Genomic DNA, 23,328 nt, shown 5'->3' with positions numbered 1-23,328 from the left:
CCGCTGGGCAGTAAAGACGAGTGCCATGTGAGCGTTATTGCCCATGTTTTTTATGTGTTTGACGATAGCCGGAGAACGACTTTCATTACTTCCGTTTTTATTACCATTGTTCATTTCCTCCGACGATTTCGAACGCGCGACCCTGAAACTGCCGCTGAGATAGGGCCCTCTTAAGCACCTATTAGACGACGTTTTGATGATGCATTCGGCAGTACGCGTAATGGTAACTAATGACGCTCCTATCAATAATGAACTGAAAAAGGGGAAGAAAGAAAAAGGGAAAATATACCACCACGTATTTGCTGCCTAGTGCTTCGTTGTGTTTTTTTTTTTCCCCCTTTGCTCTTTTTGTTTGTCTCTTTCTCGTCCTGTTTAGCCGGCAACTTTTAGTCGCACCAATTATCTTGAGCTCTAAGGACCACCGCACTACAAATGAATTACAGAGAGAAAGGTTGAGCTGTATGTTCCATTTTTCAAGCCTTTGTCAACAGAACAGGCTTTGTGTCATGAATTAAAATCAAGCTGGCACCTACGGGGGGGAGGGGGTTGCTTTATGGGGACAGATGATTAAAGACAGATAGATAGATGGATGCAGTGGAACAAAATGGAGGCGGAGAACCGAGGCATGAAGCAATTCCATTAAAATTCCACTACAATATTCATAAATTGTTCGAATTGTATTTCACGTATTCACATTAGCATTTGGAGAGGAACACCATTCCTTTTTGTTTGTTTTGTGGTTTGTTACATTTCGTCCACAAATGCAACCAAATGTCATGCTTTTATTTATAAAAGATTTACGCATAGTCAAATTCTTTTCTTTGCATATCCCAGCTTGTTCAGAACCTGTGCACAGAGTCAGCTATGATACAGCGCCCCCTGGAGCACAGAGGGTTAAGGGCCTCGCTCAAGGAACAAAGAGTGGCAGCTTGACGATATCGGGGCTTGAACCCCCAACCTGTCGATCAGTATCTCAACACCTTAACTACTGAGCTACCAATCCTGTTATATATAAAAGTACAGGCATGGACAAATTTGATGGTACACCTCCAGGTAAAAAAACAGAAACCCCTAATTTAACAAATTATACAAATATACAAACAAATATATTAGAGATGTGCATCTCTATAACTGAGGCCGATGCGATACGCATTTTGATGCACAGCCAACGGTACGATACATTAAAGATACATTCAGGATTCATCCCTATTACGATGTTGAGCAATTTGATTCCTATTTGATCCACTTCCCTACTGCCTTTTGACTTCTTTGTAGTGCAAAAAACTGAAAAAAGATTAAATAAAACCAGATGTTTTTTGCCAGCTAACTCCAGGAAGTTACAGCTCTACCTCTGCCATGTTAATCTGTAGTCTATGTGACTCTCAGGACGCGCCTCGGTCTCCGTAGTGTTGTGAAGCGTCATGTTCACGTAGCAGCAGCGGTGCTGAGAGAACGCGCTCGAGAAACAGTTTGGCGGCCAGATGTGAATTGGTGAATCTTACTCATTTGCAGTGCGGTGGTCCTTAGAGCTCGAGACCGTCAAATATAAATGTATATATACTGTATATATATCATATACTGTATAAAACCCTGACCTTCTCACACTACACACCCTGATTTTTCTAACACCCTTGTAGATGAATCATCAGAAATATCCTCAAGCACACTCCAAAATCTGGAGGAACATCTTCCCAGATTAGTGGAGGTTGCTATAATAGCAAGTGGGGACTTAATGTGGAATGAAATGCTCGAAAAAGCACATAGATCTCTTGCTCTTTGCTATTAATCTGGTGTCTGTAAACTTTAGTTCGTAGAGTGTGTTCTAAATGGCTTACAGGAACCTTTCCTCAAAATGACTTTCTTTGAAATTGGGTACGCTTGAAATGATTTCATATTCTTAATATTTAACAGTACATTTAATATTTATGTTTATTGATTCAAGAGCTTATTGTTATGTGTACAGGAAACACCATACGATGAAATACTTATTTACAAAATGACAAACATTGAAAGAGGGAAAAAATGGATATGAATAAAGGAAGTTGTAGCTCGTTTTAAAAGGAAGTGGGAGCTGAGACGATCTGACCAAGCCACCACCGTCTTGGCACTGTTGGGCCCTTCAGAAAGGCCCTAAACCCTTAAAAAATACATAGTCATGCGACAGTGCGACTTTACCCTCGGTCGAACTACTACTTAGTGGAAAGTAGAGTTTGGTTCAGTAGTAGTCCATGATGTTATTCACATTTGTAAAGAGGTGTGTGTGGGTGCGCAAAGTTCTCCAGAGGTAGACTCGATAGTCTATGATGTTTTTCTGTTTTGTTTTTTTTACTTATTTGCATTGTGAATGCGTGTGTAGGAAGGGTGGGAGTGTGTTTGACACCACTCAGGACCACAGCGCCGTGAACTGGGTTTTAATGCATTCCAATGTAATTACATTTTATATGTTTCTGTACATTTTTCATAAAAGGATACCTGACTTTTCCAGCCATATGTGGTTTTTCCACAAATTGATACCACAAAGTTGGAGGCACACGACTGTATAGGACGTCTTTGGATGTGGCAGCATTACAATTTCCCTTTACTTGAACTAGGAGACCTAAACCTGTTCCAGCATGACATTTCCCTTGTGCCAAATTTCCAGCCATGAAGATATGTTTTATGTGGGTTGGAGTGAAAGAGCTTGAGTGGCCTACTATAGAGATCTGACCTTAACTCTATTGAACACCTTTGGGATGATTTGGAGCACAGACTGCACCCCAGGCCTCCTCATCTCACCTACATCAATACCTGACTTTATTTTTTTCCCCCACACATCTCCACAACCACACTTCAAAATCTATTGAAACATCTTCCCAGAGGAATAAAGGTTATTGGGATAACCTTCAGTCCATATTTCAGTCCAAACTTTAGTCCATATAGTGTAATTTTAGTATATTTTTGAAATTGTTGTCAAATAAGAAATGGAATAAAGGAGAGAAAAAAAAAAAAGGAAAGAGTGAAGTGTGTAAACAATTAAAGCAAACAGAGCAGCAACCGAGAGAAAAACACATCTCCCTTGGAGTCAGTTCTGCTTTAGTGTACCTGCGAGTTTGTTTATCGAACTGCAGACTCGACACTCGCTTGTGTGTTAACCTTTAACCTTTGTAGGAGTTATGACCAGACGTTCGCGCTCACACACACATGCACAGGCACACAGAGATCACGGAGTATGTTTACAACCCTGGATATTGCTAGTTCGGAGGCTCTTATGGAGAATCAATAAAGCGGTTACGAGGGGAGGAGATTGGAGTAGTGTAATGGTCTAAAGTGCACATACTCAGAGGGCTTTCTGTGAGACCCACACACACACACACACACACACACACACACACACACACACACATACATACACACACCGACACACACACCTTCAACCGTCCATCGACTTTCTTCGACCACAGACGGCCTCGCTTTGCAAAGACTGCAGATTTGTTTATTGGTGCTACAACAGTTAGCAGATGAATCATTATTGCGTGGCTGTAAATGACGGGTGCGTGCTATAGTATGATACGGTCCGAACAAGCCAATCCGGACCGTTCTGCATTTCCAACCGCAAGCAACAAATCACCACGGGTTTGGCTCTGGTGGATGTGTAGCGACTCACACCATGAACCAGTCAAAGTGTGAGTTTTTTTCAGTAACATTCATATACTCTATGGACAAAAGCTTGTGGACACCTGACTGAGATTTGTGTGTTTTTTTTTTACATTCAATTCCACACCTAGTCCCTATTTGCTGTTATAGTAAACCTCCACTCTTCTAGGAAGATGTTTCCCTAGATTTTGGAGGGCACTTGTGGAGATTTTTGCTCATTCATATACAAGGGTGTTAGTGAAGTCAGGTTCTGATGTAGGTGATGAGGCCATTGGGATGAGGTCAGACTGTATAGAGGGCCACTCAAGATCTTTCTTTCCAACACATATCTTCATAGAGCTTGCAGGAACAGGTTTGGGTCTCCTAGTTCAAAGAAAGGGAAAATGTCCATCCTCCACATTTTGTGGTAACAGTTTGAAGAAGAACCACGTCACTGAAAAGTCAGCTCTCTATATATACAGTATATCTATACACACACACACACACACACACACACACACACACACACACACACACACACACACACACACACACACACACACACACACAGTGTATTTCCACAAGCATAAAAAAATTCTGATTCCTGATTGGTCAACATGACTTAAAAAAAAAAAAAAAAAAACACTTAAATATTTTTCTTACACATAGTCATTGTGAATCTATTAAAAATTTAATATGACACTAAAAATGATTTATTTTTTTTTACAGTTAAATTTGAAAATAATCAGTTTTAAGAATATTCTATCCAAAGAAAGCACCAGTTCAATATTCCCGATGATACGGTATTTCAAGCCCCCTGCTTAAATGTAACTCAATTTGAGCATGTTAACTGCTTTGTACAAAAAGGTCGGATTTTCCTCATGCCTAATGTCTTAAACTGAAGCGTGTGATCACAAGACATTCGGTTGGATTTGCTTTGAAAATGTCTTTTTCACAAGAGTGTGGAATCCGTGTCAACTCGAGCGCACGCTGTCAAGAAAGTAAGTCCTGGGACAATGCATATACTGCATCAGAAACAAGAAACAAGACATGAGGTTGCTTTGAAAATGACCCCTATATAGATATAGATATACTGTTTATTTGATAGACTGTAACAGAGTGATTTTTGGTTGTAAGCCCTTTAGAATAATACATTTGCAAATTGTATTATTTTAATACATTTTCCCACCAAGACCATACTATATGAACTCTCAGAAAAAAGGACTGTCTAAAAAAAGCTTATAGATACATTTACTTGGGCAGAAACCCTTATCCAGCGTAACTTAAAAAAATCTAATTTTAACATCTGAGCAGTTGAGGGTTAAGAGTCTCGCTCAAATCTCCAGCAGTGGCTGCTTGGCGGTGCTGGGATTTGAACTCGCTCGATCCAAAATCGAATGCTCATCCATGAAACTACAACTTCCTAGATTTGTTCAAATGTTTCTGATACAGTATGTTTCAGAATTTGTGATCAAGACCACGGGTAGTCATGAGTTGGATTTCTAATTTGACACTGGATGACACTGGACTATCAGCGATTGCAATCTTGGAACTGCGGTTTTCTAAATCCGAAGCAAATTATGTACGATGTGGTTTAAGTAACACGCTCAGATTAACGTGAGTTAGAGTGTTGTGTCTATTTCAAAGGAGAATCGGTGGCTATGATGTACAAACTCGATGGGAAAAAAATCGATGATCCAACGATTGGGATAACCTCCACTCTTCTGGGAAGACTTTCCACAAGATGTTGGAGTGTACATGTAGAGATTTGTCCCCGTGTGCTGTTAAACTTGTCTTCACAAGGACGTTAGCAAACCGTTAATCATACAGAGTCCTCTTTTATCAAAATTAAATGTCACAGCCTGTTCTAAAACAATTAGAATGAAGCTCCTGCAATTATATTCTTGCACCCCACCCACACACACATACACATGAGGTTATACTGTCACAGCAGCGTTTTTGCATACTTCACAAGTTAAAGTCATAATCTCAGGACTTCCAGTGTGAGGATATGTGTGTGTGTGTGTGTGTGTGTGTGTGTGTGCGTGCGTGCGTGCGTGCGTGCGTGTGTGTGTGCGTGTGTGTGCCAACTCAGGGAAATGTAATCTGGACGAAGACATGAGTGTGTACCATAGTCTGTCTAGCCTGATGCATGTGTTTGCATTAACCTCCATGTCCTCTGTCCTCTCCCACAAGTCTCCTCTTACCTCCTTTTTGAGTGATGTGTGGAAACACGGCAAAGCGACGGCTAGAGAGACAGGAAGTGTTTGAAAGTGCGTGTCTTGTGTATGAACGATGAATATTTTATTTGGCGGTCACCCGTCTTTGTGCCGATCAAACACGCACTGTAGAACGAGGCGTCTCGTTCGACTCCTCCTTTCTGCCCTTGAACACATTCTTTCCTCCACCGTTCTTTGTCTCTCTCTCTCTGTCAGTATCCTTCCATCTGGCTCGCTTTTTCTTTCTTCATTCTCTATGTGACGCCTCTCTCTCTCTCTCTCTCTCTCTCTTTTTCTCTCTCTCTCTCTCTCTTTCTCACTCCCTCTCTTCCGCTCTCTCCTATGTCCCTCGTTCTCTATCTATCTATCAGGGTTTCTCTTGTGACTGCTGGTGCAATGCCAAGTCAATATGCAGCTCCGGGTGGAGTTGACACCTGTCAATCGCTCGCTGTGTGTGTGTGTGTGTGTGTGTGTGTGTGTGTGTTTGTGTGTGTGTGTGTGCAGGCGTGTAAAAGTTAGACACTTGTTTACTTACTGCCCCTGCTCTCTCTTTCTATCTGTCTGCCGAATTTAAACACAATGTAACTAATGAAGCTTTAGGAACAACAATGCATTTACACACACACACACACACACACACACACACACACACACACACACACACACACACACACACACACACACACACACACTTATTTGTTGGAGGGATTCCACCGGTGCCGTAATCACCTCGAATTCCCTTTTTCCCACAACAGTGCCGTCTAATTTCTCTGAACCGTTCTGTGCATTTTCAGCGCTAAAGAGCCCCGATCTCGACCTGAGAAAACCATCTGCTCCAGCACCGCAGCACTGCTGGTCTGGAAACACAAAAACAGTTTGCAGCAGAGGTTATTTCATCGCCATGACAACAACCTGGGCAACTTATCCTCGTGACCATTAGAAATAAGCTGTGAAGAGGTGCGGGCGGTTTGGAGGTTTCTGTGAAAAGTAAATAGTGCAGCCAGGTTTAGAGCGTTTTGGGGGCAAGTACAAATAATTTCATCGGAGTCACATCGCTAAATGCAGCTCTACAATCACGGATACAAGAGAAAAAAAAAATTATATATATATATATATATATATATATATATATATATATATATATATATATATATATATATATATATATATATATATGTATATGTGTGTGTGTGTGTGTGTGTGTGTGTGTGTGTGTATGTATGTATATATATATATATATATATATATATATATATATATATATATATATATATATATATATATATAAATCAAATAAAATTATATATATATATATATATATATATATATATATATATATATATATATATTAAAAAAATAATTTATTTATTTATTTTTATTTATTTTCTTCAAAGGGTTTTATATATATATATATATATATATATATATAATATTTTTTTTTATTAACATTTGCATTTTTATAATATTCATATATAATTATTAAATAGCAATTTTCTTTCTTTTTTTAATAGATCATATTTTGTCATAATGGTCACAATTATTAGGAGGGTGAGAAGAATAATTTCTTTTTTCTTTTTCTTTTTTCCAGAATGTTCCAATAAGATTGGATATTTCCACATATGGTAGTGTACATATGCCTAGAATACTATAAATTAAAAGGAGTTTTTCTTTTTATATGTTTATTATATTTTATACTATATTACATTTTCAAATTTTTAATTTTTAAATACAATTTACTATGTTACATCACGCAGTAAAGGTCTTTGACTTTTAGAAAACTTAAGACCAACTTGATGATGGTTATTGAAGTTATTAAAATGTAATACATTAATACGTCGGCTGCGGAACTTTATGACAATTGAAAAATGTTTCGCCGCCCGTCGCGTGATCAGAACTCGACACCGACTCTCAGTGGTGGACAGTAATAAAATAAATGGACGTTGTTACTGTACTTGAGTAGCTTCTCCTCGTATCTGAACTTTACTGAAGTATTTCCGTTTGGGGAGACTTTCACTTTATTACATTTAAAAATCAAATATATTACTTTTGACTCGACTACATTTTGCTAAATCGGTTGTTTCTTTTTATTTACGGAGCGAATAAAAGCTTAAATGATCAATCACCAAACTTCTGACTCTAATTTGCCACAATACCTGTGGCCGTATTTGTGTGATTCTTTTTTTTTTTTTTAAGTAGTTGGAAAGATGGTTTTTGGGCTTGTAATAATTTTCATAGATCAATCAGTGTTTGACTCATTAATATCACCTGAACCCTTGTGACAAAAAATGATAATTGGACATTATAGCTATAGTAAATCAAAACCCTTTGGAAACCTAAGTTCATTTGAAGTCAAATACTTTTGTATTTTTATTTAAGTGAAAGTTCAAAAGGAGCAACTGGATTACTGGAGTAACATTTTCCCTACTGTATCTCTATTTTAAGCACATTGTTTTGTGTACTTGGTTTGCATGCATATATATATTCCAATTCATTCTAAAGGTGTTCAATAGGTCAGAGATCTATAGCAGGCCACTCAAGATTTTCCACTCCAATGTAATGTAATTCTACATCATATCAAATGGGGTACTTTATGATTCCAGTTTGAGGGGAAAAACCATATACGGCTACAACACTTAATTGTCCGGATACTGTTGTTTTATATATAATAACTTGTACTGCCCCCAAGCAGTCATAAAAACACCCCTTCCCGCTTCCCGGACCCCTAACGTTCCCCTGATCTCTCACTGAACTCAACTTCTGTACAATGCATACAAAGTACCTTTAGGTTCCGTAATGCAATGATTTTCTTCCCCTTTTCTGAAGTAGCATTGAAGCGATGATATCTTTATTGCCGGCTTTGGTAACGTTTCATTCAAAAGTGCCCCTTTAATTCCACTTCCTCTGACCTTTAATCCCTGTGAGTGAAAGATGGTTGCGAGTAAGCCAAATGGAGACCATCAAAACTTCCCATCAGTGTCAGAATGTCCTTGTGCGCACATTTGCTTTGAACAAGAAGAGTAAAAATAGCGCACACACACACACACACACACACACACACACACACACACACACACACACACACACACACACACACACACACACACACCTGTATGCACAGTTTCTTCACCTTGCTCCTGGTTTTCTCTCAACGGAGGAGAATAAAAGTTTATTATTGGTGACAGAGAGAGAGAGAGAGAGAGAGAGAGAGAGAGAGAGAGAGAGAGAGAGAGAGAGAGAGAGAGAGAGAGAGAGAGAGAGAGAGAGAGAGAGAAGGAGGTAAAGCAGTGATGGCTGTGAGAATTGTAAAGGCCAGAGTGCTGAAGAGTTTAAAATATATGAGAGATGTGGAAGGAGGATAACATGAAAAACTGAATCACATTCGAACCCGTACGACAGATGAGCGAAAGACAGAAACGATAGAAAGGCAAGAAAGCTTTGAGTTCGTCCTGCATTTTGCTTCTTTTTTTTAATTTTGTTTCACGCTCTCCACACTCGTTTTCCCCTCTTCTAATCGTAGTCCTATTTCCCCCCCACGCTCCTCTGTGCTCCATCGTTTTTCGATCCTCTCCTCGTAGCTATCTCTTTGCACCCCACCACTCTAGCTATCTCTTTCTTCTTGTATTTACCTGTCATTTACATATCTATATCTTTCAAATTATCTCCCCGTTTTGTCCTCCCTCGCTCCCGCCGACTCTGCGAGCGGGCTGTATGTAAAATGCCTATTTTTTTCCCTCTCTCTCTCTCTTTCCCTCTCTTCTGGAGGTTTCTCATTTCCCTCGTTCCTTATCGCCTTGCATTGACCCCTTCATCTCTCGCTCTCCCTGTGACACCCTGCAATGCTCCCTCATTTTCCCTCTATCTCTCTGTCTGTCCAAAAACTTCCTCCCTCCCTCCCTCCCTCCCTCCCTCCCTCTATCATTTCCTACCTATAGCAGAATATTTTGATATTCAGACTAAATTTCCTTTTTTTTATCTGCCTGGTTTGTCCCGAAACAACTCCCACCGGTCGCCAAGAATGGAGTCGCATGATAAAGGCAGATCAAATATCCCAACCTGAACACGCTGTATCAGTGGGACAAGCGTACACACACACACACACACACACACACACACACACACACAAACACACACACACACACACAGAAAATTGTTACCATCCTGTTGCATTTTTTTTAAATCTGCTTCTCCTCTGTCACACTTCCTATTTGCACCTCTCTCTCTTTCTCTCTCATTCTCTCCATCTCCTTTATTGGATTTTGACAGCCAGCACACTGCGCTAATTAAAGTTCAACACAAGTGTGTGTGGTGTGTGTGGTGTGTGTGGTTCGGAAGTTGGGGCGTGTTAATGTTTGCTTAGGGGTCAGTCAAAAAATAATGACTCCCCTTCTTTTTTTTTTTTTCCCCTCCAGCTCAGTAAAACCCTCCCATCGGCAATCTCGCACATCTTTTCCTCCAAGAAACGCCTGTGTGCTTTATAGCCTATAAAATGCTGTAGTTTCCTGTCATTTTTATTTATTTATTTATTTTATGGTGCTTTCTTACGAGTCTCACATCCACCTCAGTATGACTAAGCGCTCTTCTCTCTCGCTTCATTTGTCTCTCGTCACTTTTAAACCCTTTCTCTCCGTCGGCTTTTAAGTGATCAGGAATCGGGGAGGGAAAACGAGGACGTGGCAGCGTAGGCAGTACAATTCTTGGGAAATGATCGCTATGTTGCTAAGAAATGTTAGTCGATGGCTTTTTGAGAGACCAGTTTAGTGGATCGGGGGGGCGGTGCAGGGGGGTTGGTGAGGGGATGGAGGGAACCAGAAAATAAATGTACAGAAATTCGAATGACTCAGAAATGAAGGAGCTGCTGGCCATGCATGCTGAGGAGGTAATTCTTTGTTAAATAAATGGTACTGTCAAGGAGCCAATCAGCAAAGAAAAGGATTTGTATTTATGGAAAAAAAGAAAAAAAAAAAACGAGGGTCCTTGAGGGTAAAGTGGTACGTTTTCTCATGACAAGATGCCTTGTGACAAACTAGGGTACAAACTAGGCTACTAGATTTGACCTGTAAGCTGAGAGAAGACGCAGGGTAATAAAACATCCTCATGAGTTCCAGGCTAGTGTCTCAGCTGCACTAGATGAACAAAAGGATTGGGACACTGGACTTTTTCACCCACGTGTGGTTCTTCTTCAAACGGCCACAAAGCTGGAGGAATGCAATTGTATAGAACGGGTTTGGATGTAGAAGAATTACATTTTCCCTTTACTTCAACTAGGAGACCCAAACCTGTTCCAGCATGGCAGTGCCCCTGTGCACAAAGCCAGTTCCATGACGATATGGTTTAAATGGGATGGATGGGAAGATCTTAAATGTGGCCTGCTATAGAACTCTGACATTAAACCTTATTGAACACCTTTGAGGTTGAACTGGAACGCTGACTGCACTCCAGGCCTCCTCACATCACCTACATCAGCACCTGAGTTTACTAACACCCTTCTGTCTGCATGACCACTAATCTCCACAAGCACACTCCAAAATTTAGTGGAACATCTTCTCAGAAGAGTGGAGGTTATTATAACAGCAAACGAGGACTAAATATGGAATGAGACGGTCAAAAAGCAAATCTTAGGGTCAGGAGTGCACAAACTTTGGACCTTATAGTGTATATTATAGACTTTTCAGCAGGCCTCTCACCTCATCATGCATTATCTTCTGAATTTCAAGCAGTAAACAAGCGAACTGCTCTGTTTTCTTATGAGTCTCACGTTTACCATAGTATGACTAAGCTCTTTCAAACACTCTCTCTCTCTCTCGCTCACTTAATTTGTCTCTCGTCACTTTTAAGCTCTTGTTCACACGTCAGCTTTTAAGTGGCCATGAACCTGGGGGGGGGGTGGGGGGTTTCAGGGGGGGGGAATATGGCAACGTGCAGTACTTAGCACTGAGTTAAACGAGTAATCTGGTTGGTGCAAATCTTCACAATCGGTCCAGAACAAGGACCTGATTTAAGACACTTTTCTAGTTTACACAGTGTCACTTTGTCCATCACATGGTTTATTTGCAATGTGGAGGGTTCCTTACTGCCAATTTAATAATGTACTGTGTGTATATGTGGGCATGTATAAAATAAAAAAAAATTAAGCATCTTGAACTAAAAAAACAAAAAAAAGTAAAAAGAATATCAGATGTGTGGTCAGGAACTGCTTTTAGGACAAAAATAAATAAATCAGCTGAATCCTGGATTTTAAGTAAATTCCACATTAATGTGCAGTGAACTGTTTAAAAAAAAACACATAAGTACATTTGTTCTGTCTAATCTGTTATGTTCATGTCAATTGTTTCATGTCCACATGTTTGCCATTTTCATTGTTGATTTTCATTGCTGATTGTTGTTTTGAGGTGGTATCTTAGTCATTAAAGCATTGGGTTCTGGGCCCTTAAACAAGGCCCTTAACCCCATAGCTGCTCAGTTCTATGAGATAAATGTTAGTTGCGCTGGATAAGGATGTTTGCCAAAATGTCAAAGGTTGAAAGAGTGCTGCCCAGTTCAGGAGAGCAAAAAACGCTATTCCTCATCATGGCTATTATTATTACTGTATGAATTATTTGTAAAGTGTAAGAACTGCCACTTTGGTGTCAGTCTATTTAATCTTCAGTCAAAGGATTTCTCCTAGTTTCCATCTCCTGACATCCCTAGTATGTTAACTATACTCTTTTCTAACAAACCAGTAGGGATGCGAAGGGGCGGAAACTTTCCGGAAACTTTCCAAGAGAACATAAACTGGGGAATTTGGGAAATATTAATAATAAGTTGGTTACCTCCTGTGAATTTATGGGAATGAATTAGACATTAGGGGAAATGTATATAAAAGCATCATATAAACATAAATATTAAATACATTTTTTTTTGGTTGTAAGATGACGCATGCAAACTAATACGGTTGTGACATTTTTGATGTCTTAAGCTGTATGCTGTATGCTGATAAAACTTGATATCACATTAATGACCTCCATCTACCTGTGTAAAAGTAGGCGGGGCTTCCAGGTGGCGTCGGATATGATTAACGAGCTCGAATCGTTCCATAGTCACACTGGTATTGAGTCACATCAGTCGATTGGCTCATCTCCTGTTTTTATTACAGAGGCGGATCTGGATATATAATTGGAGCTCACGTCACCGGGCGTCGTGGCAGTGCGAGATTGCACCGAGACGATTCGATCGATAGATTGTATTGATCATGCTGTTAAACGGTCGAAGCCTGTACGTGCCTCGCTTTTAATATTTCTTTCTTTTTTTTCCGGACGTGCAGAATCTTCTGCGGTCCCGTTCTGAAGCTGTTTATCTCTCTCTTTTTACCCGCAATACCTTTCTTCTTGCTCCCGCTCTAACTCGCTATCTGGCTGACCGGCGAGAGCGAGGCATTGTGGGAAAGAGGAGAGAGCAGGACTTCCTTTTGAAATGATGGAAGTAAAGGAGACAGTGTGAGGAAATAAGGTCAGTCTGACTCTTTCTCCTCTTGCCTCTGTGTTGGCCTTACACTCCCACTCATCCTCTATGTGTGTATGTGTGTGTGTGTGTGTCTACACTTTGTGTGTGCATGCCTTTGTGTGTATTGTGTGTATGACCTTTGTAGCCCAGGGTGAGTCACCTCCTTGGCACATTAAACCTCATTTATATTGTATGCATAATTTTAGAACATTCACAGAACTGGAGGCTTGCCACACACACACACACACACACACACACACACACACACACACACACACACACACACACACACACACAATGGCACCTACACACACGCGCACACACTCACAAACACACACACAAACAATAAGCATTCTGACAAATCTTGTTTAATGGTTACAGCGATTAAATATTTGAAGGTTACCCATCCTCTCTGTGATTCCTAAATGAAAATGTAAATCAATCCCAGAAGGAAAGCTACATAGTTTATAGGTGACAGACTTATTTCTCAGAGGAAGATGAGCAAAAAAAGAAACTCATTTAGCGACCGTGCCGCCTCATAGGGTCGCAATCGTTTTAGCGCAGCTACATAATGTCTTTATATTACCGGAAGGGAAGAAAAGGAAGAAGAAGGATAGGAAGAAGAAGAAGAAGAAGTCGCTTTTAAAGCAAGCAGGTTCTCACCTAACTATATCGTTTAATGTAATATAAAAGAAACAATTAGCGTGGATCGGAGGATGGGAGGAGGTAACCTCCTTTTCTTCCCTCCCCTGGATGTCGTTAATCACAGAGACACGCGGTGTGAAGCTCGCTACTGTACGCTACTTTCGTGCTGACGCCGTGAGGCGAATGTTGTTTAAAAGTATAAGCAGCGAAACGGGATCTCGAAGCCGAAGTGCTGTTTCAGGACATACACTGTATATTAGGGGTGAAACGGTACCTTGGTTTTTAAGTCACGGCCTGGTTCAATTTCGATATGGTTCCCGGAGGAAGAAATGCAACATATGAACAGTTTACAATTTTTTATAAAATGGTTAAATTATAAAAAAAAAATACTATTTAAAATAAAATTTGAATACATCTAATTCATGCAATACACTTTTTATTATATTGTTTAAATTGAGAGATCAATGAAACTGCCACGAATTAAATTGATTAAATAAAATGTAATAAATGAAAAAAAAATTATGAAATAGTTTACATTTGTTAGATCCCATTTGGGTAATACAGATGTGTATATAAGTGTGTGTGTGTGTGTGTGTGTGTGTGTGTGTGTGTGTGTGTGTGTGTGTGTGTTTCCATTTTATGTTTCATTTTTTAAAGATGATCTATTTAACTGCTCTACTTATTTCAGCATACTTTAACAAGTCTTCATTCCTTCCATCCTTCATTCAATTACTCCCTCTATATGTTGAATTGTGAGGATTTCCTCCTTTTAAGAGAAATTCTTAAAGCCATAGCGCCATGGATCCTTTAGCTTTTTCATGCATGCGCAAAACAAATCGTATCTCCGCTACAGAGTCAGCAACCACAGTGACACTGCGCTAACTCTAGTTTCTTTTTTTATACCCCGGCATTGTGGTGTATGTTTTCAAGTTGATAAAGAAAAAAAAAAAACGTTCGTGAGCGAACTCGGATTTTAACTGTGTACTGCACGTAAAAAAGATACGAATACGTGTGTACCGAAACCAAAAGCCCTGCACCGAAAAGAATTACGAATACGTGTACCGTTACAACCCTACTACATACGCAAAAGCATTGGGACACCTGACTTTTCCTAACATATGTACTCAATCCCTGCACTGTCGGCACAAAGTGAGAGGCACGCAATTGTAAATGTCTTCGGATGTCTAGGAAATGATCATTTCACCACCCAAGTCTTCTGATCCAAATCTTTCATTCGTTTATCACGTGACTCTACATAGGAAAGATAAACGAATGATTCGGGAAATGAACTGATAATTCACTCCGATCGGCCATAACATTATGACCACTTTGTCTAATATTTTGTTGGTCCCCCTTTTGCAAAACAGTTCTGAGACAGTTGCTCGTCTGTTGGATCAGCCTTGCATCAGTGAGCCTCGGTGGTTCACCTCTGTTCCATCCTTGGACCACTTTCGATAGATACTGACCACTGCAGACCGAGAACATCCCACAAGAGCTGCAGTTCTGCAGATAGACTGATCCAGTCGTCTAGTCGTCACAATTTTTCCTTTGAGGACACAATGTTTAATAATATATCCCACTGACTAACAGGTGCCATGATGAAGAGATAATCAGTGTTATTCACTTCACCTGCCAGTGGTCATAAAGTTGCCTGATCGTGTATTTTCCCCCCTAGAGCCTACTGTTCTGTTTGGTTTTTTTTGTTTGTTAGTTTTTTTAACGTTATAGAATGCACAGCCAACAGGAAACATAAAAGTGCTGAATTCAATCATTTCTATTTTTCATAATTTGTCCGCGGCTGCGTTATCGTTTTTTTTTTCCTTCTTTGAATTATGATCGATGCGTTTTGCGTTAATTGACGTATTAGAGGGAATTCTGGTTGTTGAAACTAGAACAAATGAACTAAACAAATGAAATTACTAATTCATTCGGATCAAAGTCTGCAAAACGATCTTCACGCCACTAGTGCATTGTGGAGCAGAATCATAAGGATGTGGTTTGCATGAGGCTAAACGTACGGGTATGTTAGCTCCCCGTGCCTTGTAGCACTATTCCTAGCGTGGCTTGGAATCCAGACCTTCTGCTTGGGTTCGTTCAACCCAAGCAGCTTGTTAGGAAATGTAAATTTTCACACTATATCTAGAATCCACAGCAGCACCTTAGTGTATTAGCTGTGTGCAACATACATACACACACACACTGCTGTACTGCACCTGTGGGCTCGCACCTCGCACGCCTGAAATGCGCTTCAACCGTCTTTCAACTGCGTGTGGTGCAAACGATTTGGAAAACATGTCATGTGTTGGCCTTTAGTGTGATTCAGGGATTAACTCTGAATCCTGAAATGTCGTTCCGTGCAGCGAACCTACAGATGCAGCCTGGAAAAATAAAACTGATAGAGCGTGAAGAAAGATGGGAGTCTGAGGACATGCATGTTCTGAGCAGAAATAAGCCCATGTGTATTTTTTTGTATGCAGTATATTACATTTCTTTCAGCAATCTGTGCTACGGTAGCTCTACTGCAGGCTCGCCTTTACTCCCTACATGCATCAGTGATCTTTGAGAGCACATGACCCTGTCCCTGGTTCACTGGCTTGTCCTTAAATGGACCACATTTGCTAAGTACTAACCATCGCAAGATCTGCTGTTTAAGCCTTCGCTAATGGCCCTTGTCAAATTTGCTTACACCTTGTACTTGCCCATTTTTCCTGCTTTCAACGTGTCAACTTCAAAAACTGAGTGCTCATTCAATGTCTAATATATTCCATTATACATATTTTTGCTCTTTGGCTGCTAAATATATAGCCCACCCTTTGACAGGTGCCTTAGTAATAACATTATCCATGTTATTCGCTTCACCAGTCAGTGGTATCTGTTTAAGGCTGATCAATGTGTATATAAATAGGTAGAATATAATTAATGTTATTACCCAGGCCTACCAGGTGAATAGTTCCTGACAGCCCAGGAAACGTATGTGTTTATTTCACGATACACACACACACACAAACACACCCATATACAGTGGAACCTCGGAGATCGCGAGGGTTAGGGACCAAGACCGGTCGCGAGTTCCGAATTTTCACGACCTTTTGATACGCCCCTTCCAACCCAGTAAAAACCCAAAGAACACTATACGAAATCGATTTAAATGACACTATTTCACTCAATAACACTCAATTATTAGACAATTTTGATGAGATAAACCTTGATTAGAAATGTTAAAACTAGCGTTTTGAGCAGCTCGCGGTTGCTCACGAGCAGATCTGAATGAGAGTCGAGCATGTGAGGGGATTTTGTATGGGAGATTAGCCCTTCTGTCTGCTTGATAAATGATGGGAATCTTTACACGAGGGTAAGAAAATGAAAATCGAAAAAACTGACGGACAAAAGTTTGTGGACACCTGACTATGCGATTTGTTCCACATTTAATCCTCATTTGTGGAGAATTGTTATAATTCAGCTACAAGAGTATTAGTAAAGTCAGGTACTGGTGTAGGTGAGGTGATGGAGGCCTGGGGTGCAGTCAGCGTTCCAATTCATCCCAAATTTGTTGAATAGGTTTGAGGTCAAAGCTCTATAGCGGGCCACTCAAGATCTTCCTCTCCAAACCGAAATTCAAGGAATGAGAAATTTTAATGCCACCACATCCAAAGACATCTAATACAACTTTGTGCCTCCAACTTTGTGGTAACAGTTTGGAGAAGAAGCACATATGGCTAGAAAAGTCCCGTGTAGTACAAGTATGATTCTAAACATGACCAGATTGCAGTTATCAGATACAAAAGAAAAAGATGAACTAATCGCAAAAAGTGGATTATGTGCATTAATAACACTTGTAAATTATTAGTAGTACATTTTGCAGCCAATCAGTGGTATAGTTCCTCAAAAGCATGCCAACATCCAACAATTCCCAGTGCTAGTGAATTTACTTAAAAAATAAATGCTACAAAGAATATTTGAGAATATAAAAATAATATTAATAATAATTATAATACATGGAAACACTTTAAAGGTTTTAAAGGTATTGGTAGAGATCTGTGGTTCTAAGCATTTGGGGGTCCATGTAACAAATCCGGCGAGTCTTTGATATATGATATCTTTTTGTTCCAGGGGTGATGATCGCAGCATACAGTATGTCGTCAAAGTTAATTATAAATATTGATTGCAGAAATATTGACTGTCATGTGATACGAGGGACGCGGATGGAAGTGCAGACGCTCCTTCAATAAAGTGCACATGTAGAAAATAAACGCAATGAAAACCAATCACAATAAATGAACAAAAAGCAAAACCTTAAATGTGGAACAAAGTTAACAAAGCGAGAATGGATTGATAATCAACATAGATGGACAGAAACACAGACATACAGTGATATACAGTAGCAAACATGCAAGCGATGGCTGATGGGAAGTGAAATCTTTTGAGCCAACTTTTTTTTCTATTTTTTATTGTGCCCTCTAAATGCAGTTGGACAATTTTAAATTTGAGTTTCAGAAATATAAACAATCCTTATGCCTTTTAAATAATTCATCACGTCGAGCAGACACACCCGCTGTCCCTGTAGTTTTGTTTCGTTCTGCCTAAACTCAAAGATCTAATGAACGATTAGCGGAGCAGCAGCTCGACCGCGTCCTTCCTAGGGGTGCGTTCCAACACCTTGCCGGAACATCCCTTAACGCCCCCTATATGCTCTGAGGCTCTACAGATGAAATTAGGTTTCTCTATTTTTAAAGTGAGTCAGCAGGATTCCTAATCCCAAGCTGTTTTTTCCCCACAGTCTCTCAGTGTGTATGCAGATGGAGCCGTCGGGACTCTCCGGTGGCTGCGATCGCCCCGGATCCGATGAGGCGAAGAGGAAACTGAAGAGGTGTGTTAGGAGCACTTAAAATATTCATGGAGACGAAATGGGAACTTTGGAGCTGGGACTTTTGTTTGTGTGTTTATGCTAATGTCGCCCAGCAAGAGCCGTGGGGCAGAAGAGCATAAACACACACGCACACACACATACATTGATATACAGAGTTTTTGGGATTCAGAGGTAGGGAATTTTACTATCATCACTCCAAAGGGTGAAGATGGACGTTTAATAGAGACATAAAAATATGTTGTTAGCATCTTGGAGGCGCCACGGGGAGAGTGGAGATAAACGACTCGCAATTAAAGCTGGATGCTGGAAAAGTGCTGATTACTAAACATTTCCCTTATTGATAACAAAGGACACTCTATGGACAAAAGTACTGCGACACGTGACTTTCTCAGTCATATGCCTCGATACTGGCACACAATTGTATAGGATGCCTTTGATGTGCCCAGCATTAAATTCACCCTTCACTTGAACTAGGAGACCCAAACCTGTTCCAGCATGACCGTGTCCCAGTGCACCAAGCCAGCTGGAGTTGGAGTGGAAGATCTGTTATAAAGCTCTGACCTATTCAGGTGTCCACAAACTTTTGACTGTATTTCTTTGAACCCGTATGTAACAAACTGAAGGATTCCGTCTCTCTCTCTCTCTCGGCAAAGATGAATATAAAAAGATTTTCCTTTACTTTGCTCTGACCTTTCGTCTGTCTCGCAGTTTCAACCTTTTTTTTTTTATTCTCTTTTGCTCAAATCCATATAATCTGTCTCAGCGCCCGGGCTCTGTAGCCGACATGTTTGCTCGTTGTTACTCCTCTTCAGGTCTGTATTTTACCTGATGCTTGAGCTTGTGGGATTTTCCTTCTTTTCTTTTTTTTTTTTTTTTAAATCATTAAATCCGTTGGTCTCTGCCTTTTTCCACGGCTTCTCCTATACGTGGCCGATTTCAAGGCGCGTACAGCTGATTAGACGCGTGACGTTCGTGGTGGAATCGGGCCCGAGTCGGAGAGCTTTTCCATTTCGTTGTGTACGGACACTCGAGTGGAAACTGCTTGAGTATAGAAAACGGAGGGTTCTGCGTCGTTAAGAAGAAAAACAGAGTTCTGCATCATTAAGGATGAAAAAACAAAGAGTTACGCTCCATCAGCGATAAAATTATAATAATAATCATGTCAGACTGTGATTCTGAGGGTTCTCGACGCATGTCTGAAAAAAGAATAAGAAAAGAAAAGATGAATATTTCATTCTATTGATTCAGACCCGAACCCCAGCGTGGCTGCTGATCCCAATCCGAAGCCACTGTGTGTTTATTTATACGCTCTTCTATAATATTAGTTAGTTCGGGTATGGTGGTGGTAAAAGTTAGATGAATAGAGTCGCGGTGTGAGCAAACAAAAAGAAAGAGAGTGAGTTCAGCGCGAGCAAAAAAAAAAAAAAGGTGTGTGAGGCGCGGCGACCGTCGTTAGGTTTAATCTGTACCTGAGCGCTCTGACAAAGTGATACTCGGTCCCTCTCTCCCTGTCTGGAAGCTGTTTATGCAGCCATCTGTGCTGCCCTTCAAAGCCCCCCCCTCTCCCGCCTCCCTTCCCCTCCTCTCCCCGCCTGCTCCCCCCAAAACCGCCATCATTCCTGTCAGCTCGATCAATCAGTATTCCTCTTGCTCTCTCCTACGTTCGCTCGCTCTCCATAACCTTTCAAATTAAAGCTGATTTCCCCGTATGCTTTATTGCCGCCAATGTCCTGGGAGCATTATTTCCGAGGCAATAACCTCTGACTCAGTCAGATCCATCTTTGCCTCTCCATCTATCTGGCTTTAATCTTCCTCTTTCCTGCTCTCTCTCTCTCTCTCCCTCTCTCACACTGATGGCACGAAGGCCAGTACTGGGCCATGCAGGGAAAAAAAAAATCATTCAATTTTCTCCCTAATCGTTTACAGCAGAGCACTGAGACGAAGCAAGAACATAATCACAGACAAAGCTTTTCTCTCTGTCCTCTTTGTTTCTCTCTCTCTCTCTCTCTCTCTCTCTCTCTCTCTCTCTCTCTCTCTCTCTCTCGCTTTGTCTTTTGGTGAGTGAGTGTGTGGATCTGAGGCTGGCCAGAAAGAGGATTCGGCCTTCCTTCCTGCTCCGTCATCGTGGTGAAGAAGAGAGCGGAGGGTGGATAAGGCTTCGATTTCATGTCTGACAAACAGGCCGCTTTTACGCTCGTAAGCTCGTTAAATAGGTTTCGATTTCGAATTCTCGACAGATACGAGTATTCGCGCAAACACACGCGCGTGCGCGCATACACACATATTCGCATTCGCATCCGTGCAAATTTTCGAGAAGCATTTCTGTCTGTCATAATACGCATACACTGTGGAGATTAGACGGGTGAATAGGTCTGGGCTTGCAGGCTGCGCTGATTCCTACCTTCACTCTCACTCTGTGTGTGTGTGTGTGTGTGTGTGTGTGTGTGTGTGTGTGTGTGTGTGTGTGTGTGTGTGTGTGTGTGTGTTTTCATCTTTGTTTGCATGCACACTGTGGCCTCAAACACCACTGACAGCTCGGAAAGAAAATCAGCTTTCAGCTGTTTCGGCTCTACAGCACCTTATAACAAACCACATCGACCTGACACTGTGTGTGTGTGTGTGTGTGTGTGTGTGTGTGTGTGTGTGTGTGTGTGTGTGTGTGTGTGTGTGTTGGGTAGAGAAGGAGATAGAAATGTTTGTGAGTAAATGTAACTGATCGCTGGTAATGTGATTAGGCACATGTCTACAGTGAGTGTGTGTGTGTGTGTGTGTGTGTGTGTGTGTGTGTGTGTGTGTGTGTGTGTGTGTGTGTGAAGTGGCCGACAAAAAGAGATGAAGGAGATACGACTGTGAGTAAAGTAACTTGATCACTATTATTGTGATAAAAAACTATAAAAAAATAAAAATAAATAAATACAAAACAAAAGATATAAAAGTAAAGTAGCTGGGTTACTATTAGTCATTGTACATGTTTGTGTGTGTGTGTGTGTGTGTGTAGGAGAAAAGCAGGTGAGATTGTTTGTCAGTAAATTACCCTGATCACTGTTAATGTGATTATGCGCATGTGTCCATGCATGTGTGTGTGTGTGTGTGTGTGTGTGTGTGTGTGGGTGATTACTCTGTAATGTAATTGTCTTGTAAGGCCGTGACACTGAGAGCCGAGGCTCGCGGTAATGATGTGGAATTGTGTTGCACTGGCTGCCGAGCGGAGCATGAAAAGCTCGTTTAAAAAGCAATTCCTGCCGCTGGAACGCACTTAAATTGTTTTATTATTTCATTACGGGGCTCCCGTTCTCTCCTTAATGTCCAGGCCATTTCAGAACGTGTGCGACTGAGAGAAGCGAGTGAAGGCACCCTTACTATTCCGTAAAAAAGAGGAGAAAAAAAAAAAAAAGATGGTCGCTTAGTCTGCTTTGTACCTGATCTGCTTGGTGTCTGCAGCAATATATACGCATTAGACACGCCGGCTGTATTCGATCCGGGACGTCTGAGAGCGTGCGTTCTACTTTCGACTTGGTTTTGGGGTCCGCAAATCGAATTTTCGACATGCGTACGCGTGCGGTTCGCAGCTGTGAGGTTGCCAGGTTTGAAAAGCAGAAGCGTTTGAAATCTGTGGTTCATCACAAGCATCTAAACCACTTGACAATACGTACCTAATAATCCACATTTTCCTCTTTCTCTCCATTTTGCTCTCTCTCTCTCACTCTCTCTCTCTCTCTCTCTCTCTCTCTCTCTCTCTCTCTGTCTGTCTGTCTGTCTGTCTGTTAAGCTACACATGCTCTTGAGGTCCAAGTGATCCTTGGGATACACACTGGATGGTCAAATGTATTGGGACACCTGACTTTCCAAGTCATATGTGGTTCTTTGCCAAAAGTAACCACAAAGTTGGAGATCTTGGCCTGCTATAGAGCTCTGACCCCCAACCCTACTAAAGTCATTTAAGAACGCTGACTGCACCCCAGCCCTCGTCAGACCTGTACCAGTACCTGCCTTTACTAACACCCTTGTGCCTAAATGAGCGCAAATCTCCACAAACACACTCCAAAATCTAGTGGAACATCTTCCCAGAAGAGTGGAGTTTATTATAATAGCAAATGGGGATTAAATGTGGAATGGCATGTTGAAAAAGCACAAACCGATCTTATGGTCAGGTGTCCACAAATGTACCCTATATTGTACATATTTTAAACATCTACATTTCTACATCTTCATATGGGAAATGTTTGGACTACAGACTATATGCCTAATATTCCCAAGAAATTCACGAATTATGTATAAATATGCCACTAACGAAATACATTTTTAATCAGTTGCAATATATATATATATATATAATATTTTATTTTTTTATTTTTTTAACTTTAAATAATTATATAAAAAGTACGAAAAAAGACAAGCCTACACAAAACCATACCAGATTCAAAACAAATTTAAATACAGATTTATCACGTCTATTCGCAATATTTTTCAGGTTGTCTCAAGAATAAATATTTGCTTGTGTTTATA

The 23,328-nt window shown here is 40.6% G+C and overlaps 1 protein-coding gene and 1 long non-coding RNA gene across 10 annotated transcripts in view; one reads left to right on the top strand and one right to left on the bottom strand.

Moving 5' to 3' along the window:
* efna3b (ephrin-A3b) overlaps positions 1-23,328 on the bottom strand; it is a 109,292-nt gene that overhangs the window by 53,464 nt on the left and 32,500 nt on the right. The gene's annotated exons all lie outside the window — the stretch shown is intronic.
* Positions 13,193-23,328, top strand: part of LOC310725725 — a 49,955-nt gene continuing 39,819 nt past the window's right edge. Inside the window, exon 1 of the long non-coding RNA XR_014533480.1 lies at positions 13,193-13,316. This is a non-coding gene — a long non-coding RNA (uncharacterized lncRNA). The remainder of the gene's footprint in view (positions 13,317-23,328) is intronic.

The sequence above is a fragment of the Silurus aristotelis genome (genome assembly GCF_946808225.1).
Source record: "Silurus aristotelis genome assembly, chromosome: 1".
NCBI classification, from domain to species: Eukaryota; Metazoa; Chordata; class Actinopteri; order Siluriformes; family Siluridae; genus Silurus; species Silurus aristotelis.
This window is presented reverse-complemented; position numbering and strand designations above follow the sequence as displayed.